Here is a 6,000-nt window from a genome sequence, read left to right as displayed (position 1 = left end):
CAAATAATGACAGTATTTTCAATAAAATATTAAAAAACAAGTTGTCCGGAAAGTATGGCCTCAAATCAGTGCTCAGATAATTCGAATTCGATGTCTGAATGCGTATCTGATTCGAGCTCGGAATCCGTGGGTTATGTCGAGCATTTAAACGACTTCGCATATGACGATGAACCGCTCGCAGGAGATGGTGATGAAGTGCATACTCCAGATGATCCCGATGGAATTCTCCCTGCGACCTTAGAACAACGAGGTGATGGCGTAATTCCACTCGGTGAATGGTAAGTTGTTGTTTTCTCCTATTTGTAATATACATAAAGTTACTTTATAAACCACAATGCTCCCACGTTTCAGGTGCAATTGTCAATGCTGTCATACCGATTTGTTAGAAGGCGCATTAGAGTACAGACGCTGTAAGGAAATAGGACCAGCTTTGCAGAAAATGACATTCGATGGCAGCATTGAGAAAATATTTGGGCCTTTAGTTCATGAGGCTGTCCTTGAAAACGTCGGGCCACTATTGAGAGATAGGAATGGACGTGCTTATCGCCGCCAAGCATCACAATCATTAAATATGTAAGATTGTAAATTGTATGGGAAACAATGTTATCATCAACATTGTTTCATCAACAATAATTAGTCCAACCTTTTTATTTACTTCAGATACTTGAGAGCTGTGGCATACAGATGGTTGATGCGATGGTTTTGTGGGTCTATGGGATGGGAGAATACTCGGCCTTTACCTGCTTGTGTTTACCACTTTATTCGGAAAGCATATCCAAGTGGTAACACAAAGGTTACATACCATCAGAGGGCGATGATGGAAAGGTCTTTAACTTGTGCACTGTAGAGACTGTTGGCCTTCTTTGCTGAGTTTAGAATGGTCAGGAAATATGCCTAGATGAAAACCAAATAGGAGATACATGGATGAACTATACGGTAAAGAAAATCTTTTCTTCAATGTCAGTCTGGGAAAAAAAGAAAATTATATGGAATTAAATCATAGCATAAATGTAAAATGGAAAATAGCAAGCCACATGAACTTATCTTATAAGGTCTTCACACTTGAGTGCACTGCATCCACAAAGGGCATGTTGAGCATTAAACTACAATAAAAAAATTATTCATGAAAATTAATTAGTTGCACAATCGAGTGAGATAGTCATCTTCAATCTGACAAGTATACATACCATTCAATGTTATATTAATACTGTAATCATCAGGAAAGGTGTGTATATCAGTGCCCAGATAGGAGGCTAGAGGGTACTATCACTTGCCTAAGGTGAACCCTCACGCTGGTGGTGGGAAGGAGGTGCCTTACTTCTCCATTCCAGACAGGCTCCAAGCAATGTCTGACCACTGCCCTATCATCTACCAACTTCAATTTATTCTTTTTCAGTGAAGCATTGACCTCGAGGATGTCCTTTCATTGGAGCTTTGCATTTAGTACATTTGCGAGTACTTTTATTCCCAGAGCTATTTAATATTTGATCTGCATCATCTGTTAGGTCTTGTAACTGCTGTCTTTGCTGTTCCACTAAGGAAAAAATGCAGATCATTACATCCTAAAATAATTGTAAACAATACCATTATCCCATACTTACAGCATGGATAAAGTGCATGACTGACATGCTTGTTCCTCGCAACATATATTTTTATTGCCTCAGCCTTGGATCGTTTGGTGGGAAACTGGCTGCACAAAGGTTTGGGTGCTTTTCCTCTATATCTTTCCATTATAGTTGAAAGTTCTTGTTTATTAGACATGAAAAGAACATTCTTTACTTGTTCAACATATACAACAAATTGATATGAAAAATAATTTGTTACTGATGCTTCAATTCTCATATTCTACAGCGATGGCTTATGGAGAGTATGTCGAATAATCTACAAAACTTATATCGAATTTATATGACAAAAGAAAAATTAACATAAACAAGCGTAAACTTACTTGTCTGCGCTTTCGATCGGTTATTTCGTCCTGTAATGGTTCAGGAATCCCAGCCACGTCAATGGTTGGGATAGCATCTTTCTTCAACCTTCTTTTGAGCTTGACTTGCACGCTCAAATTAAGGTCAAAACAAGAATCTTCAAAATGCGCAGAACACAGACACGAGGTAGAGGAAGCCTCAAAACCCGGTCTATGTTTACGCACAAAATTTACCCATTTTCTATGTCTCTGCGGCTCTGTTTCTTTTTTAGGAAACAGATGCATCGACATTCCTTCTGTTTTTGAATCATTGGCGCAACTAATTTGATTAGGTCCGCCAGCTACACAGCGTTTTCCTCCGCGTTTCTTATTAAGATATTACTAGTAGAATACGCCATGTTGATATATGTGTTCAACTTTCTACGTCACAAGTCATTAGCATACCGATCAAAAAGTTCGCAAAAAAAATGCTGAAAATCGTGACTTTGAACGTCCGTAAAATCACTTTCACCAATCCAATTTCAATTATAATTGCAGATTTAAAATCACTGAAACAAGGTCTTTCAATTTAGCTAATAAAAAAGGGGGGCTAAAATTCGTGATATAACCACTTTAAGTTAACTTCCTTATAGACACGTGAACATTCTTATGGGACTTTTACTGCATGCTATTATATATTCAGTCGAGTCGAGCACATGTAACGCAATGGCGAACTTATAATAAACTTGAGTTATATTAGCTTAATTTTAATAGTGTGATTTATTCGCTACCACCATCATGAATTCAACAATCATTCATGCTTGCTGTAGTCATTGTATTCTAAAACATTTTTCGTCCAAATATTTAGCAGTCCTAATTTTTGCTCGCCATAAGAACGTAATATCTGAACAATATGATAATGATCTGGAGTTAAAATTTGAAAAGTAAACAATGATGTAGAAGAAATACTTTAAAATGTTAAAAGATTATATAAATAGTATGGTGTACGCAAGCAACAATTGTTATGTTTCACACCCACTACCTTGGCAAACTAACATTTAAAGCTGCTTTCCGTTGTTGCGTTTTTTTTGTGACCAAAATTGTAGAGGAGTCTCCGAAGCTTTGTGGTCTGCGTTGCAACCGTTTATCAAGCCTCCAACGACAACAAGCGAAAGGAAAAAAATCGCAACAGATTTTTCGCAGTTGTGGAACTTCCCAATGTGTCTGTGCCATTGATGGCAAACATGTAGTCATCACAGCAGTTACCACAGCTGATGAATTTTGCAAGGATTTCTCACCACCAGATATATATTCCATGATTTTTACGTCCAAGGCCCAATCAAGTTGCTTTGGTGATATTGCTGCATAAGACCTTTTCTTACTTGGTTGTTTTGAAACAACATTTTGAACGTTTTCAATAATCTCAAATGAAGGGAAAGATTCTTGAGAAAATACCTCAACACCAACTGTTAAATCATCGGTAGGAGGTTCAGATGTGATGGTAAGTGGATCTTGGCATGGACTTGAAAGAGCTTGCTGAACAACTGGTTGGAAATCGCTCCCCGAATTCTTTGTTCGAATATTAACATAAGGTTTTAGAAATGACAGGGCCAAAAGGTATGGATAATGTGGAATTTCATCTACACCTGCTCCATTTTTTTCCCCATTTTCACTTAACACACGGACATATGAATCGCGTAGGTTTTTCCAAATTCTGTCTTTGTAGTCGTTTACTGGGTCAAAAAATATTTTAGAATACACTTCGTTTATTACAACACAACACAACATATGCATTTATATTACCTGAATACGTTGATTGACAAGCTCACCCGCTTCGTCTTAAGCCTAGGCCACACTATCGTCCATATCGACGAAAATTAGAACGAAAACTTCCGCAAAGAAAATTTTGAACGAAAACTCGACGAAAATTTCGTTTTCGTTCATATTAGAAGGGTTGAACTTTGGACCTTTTTCGTCAACGAAAACGCATACTATTGGCTAAAAATATCTTGATAATATTAGACTTTGTTCTCAAACATGACGGAGTGGCAAGAGGTTTTGATAAATCTGATGCGAGAAAAACCAATTTTGTATGATAAAAGTCACCCGGATTATAAGGACTCGAGGAACAAGAAAAGAAATCACTGGCAAGATGTTTTAGATGAATTTAATAAAATTACGGATTTTGGCGTGGGATAGTGAGTATTATTGATAGTCAGCCGACAAACTTTTTATATCAAATCATTCATTTCCATTACTTTTTAAACATTTTAGCAGTAACTTTTTCTTAAGAAGAAGTAATCTTTTTCTTTTAGAGATCGCCATTGTTTCTAATCCGTCAAAAATGCCGCTTGCTTATTGGCCAATAATGTTTTGGCTTTGCAAACATGCTTGAAATTTTTCGTCGTGTCTGGCATGCATTTCGTGCACGAATTTTCGTTTCGTTTTTGTTTTCGTCGATATAGACGATAGTGTGGCCCAGGCTTTAAGCATATGGCTAATAGCATTGAGTTCTATATTAACTAGAGCGGCTAACTTTACTGGGGCGAGGATGCCAAAAAAATGGCAGCCAAAGGACGTATTTCCGCTGAAATGATCGCTTTGCAGAAAAATAATATTCTCGACCTCCCCCTGGTGTCTATAGTAAATTATAAAGAATTTTTCAAAAACAAACACGATATCACAGAATATGGATATCGTTAGTTCCATATTCTGTGACGATATCTTTTTTGGCATTTCTTTTATAATGCCAACACTTCAATCGTTCAATTGTTGGATGTCGTAGTTTCCACAAAAAGGAACATATCGCTTCTCACAGGTGAGGTAGTTGTTTGTTTTGTTAGTCGGTCAACGATTGAAAAGCAATTATACATGCACTTGAAAGCCATAAAATACATATTAAAGATCGTATTTTTTAAGACTGACTTGAACGCCAAATATATTGATGTTTTCCTGTTTTTGTCTATAAAATTCTGCATACTTTTCTGTCATTTGTTAATGCATGAAATCGTAAATTTACCCATTTATTTGCAAAATAGTTTCCCTAAAGCAAACAAGACCCTGCACACATTTTGCTTTGTGAGTAAGTATCAAAAAGAAATGATCAGCCCCAACGGTACCCATGATTTGGAGCAGAGCTTGTTATGTTCTATTTGCTGACAACATGCAGGGAAGATCAAGGAGTAAAGATGACTGGAAGATGTTATTGACCAGGCAGAGTCTTAAAAAATGATAATGCTGTAAAGATAATTGATTTATTGTCTGCCCTATCCAGAGTTATTTAATTTGATCGTGGTCAAATTCTATGGATGGAGACAATGGATTCACTAAGGATGCCTTCAGTGCTTTGAAGTTAAAGTTCATGATCCAAAGAAAGATGGCAAGAAGGTTGTGTGTGTTTTGATGCTTAATGAAATGTCAATTCACAAACATGTAAAATGGAAGGCCATAAAGTTTGTGTCTATTTAAACATTTGTACTGAGATTGATGATGATTCGATGCAGATGTGAAGCTTCAAAATGTATAAGCCATTGGGTTTTATGTAACTTAATGTTTAAATGATGTCATATCTTTATCAAAATATTTTAGTTGAGTGTTGTTTGAATGTTACTAATATCTAATGCACTATACTGAAGCATTAAAGATTCAGTGATGAAACCTTTAAAGTTACTGTACTGTATATTTCTTATATATTTCTTATATTTCTTTAAGAAAAATTTGAGCTTATTTAGCTATTAGGGTACAGAATGGAGATTTATAATATGCATTATTGCTGCTTTTTTAAAGAAAAGTTTTTCACTTTTCAAAGCTTTTCTACAAATTTTTTGCTTCTTATTTCTTATCATGAGGTTGATAATATAGAGGTAATATAATCCAATAACTTTCTAATTTCCAAAAAAGCTTTTAAGCTTCTAGCATAAAAGTACACTATAGATATGTAATTCATTTGGTTTTATTGCCTTGCTATGACATATCTACTTGCACTTCATCATTCTTGTATAAACAAAACACCAGATGTGGATACTCAGAGAACAAAATGCACTACCATCTGCTTATGAAATTTATTATTGAGGTGAAAACTGTATTAATCATTCAAA

General features: G+C 35.8%; 1 long non-coding RNA gene across 1 annotated transcript; it reads right to left on the bottom strand.

Annotated features, from left to right (window-relative positions):
• Positions 1-1,394: 1,394 nt before the first annotated feature.
• LOC124439644 lies at positions 1,395-1,789 on the bottom strand. The gene is made up of 2 exons (XR_006946401.1): positions 1,602-1,789; positions 1,395-1,534 (listed from the first exon to the last, which is right to left on the bottom strand). It is a non-coding gene; the product is annotated as an uncharacterized LOC124439644 (long non-coding RNA).
• Positions 1,790-6,000: the final 4,211 nt, after the last annotated feature.

Source organism: Xenia sp. Carnegie-2017, unplaced genomic scaffold, assembly GCF_021976095.1.
Source record: "Xenia sp. Carnegie-2017 unplaced genomic scaffold, XeniaSp_v1 HiC_scaffold_19, whole genome shotgun sequence".
NCBI lineage: Eukaryota > Metazoa > Cnidaria > Anthozoa > Malacalcyonacea > Xeniidae > Xenia > Xenia sp. Carnegie-2017.
The sequence above is the reverse complement of the archived record's forward strand: the minus strand, read 5'-3'. Positions and strand labels throughout refer to the sequence as shown.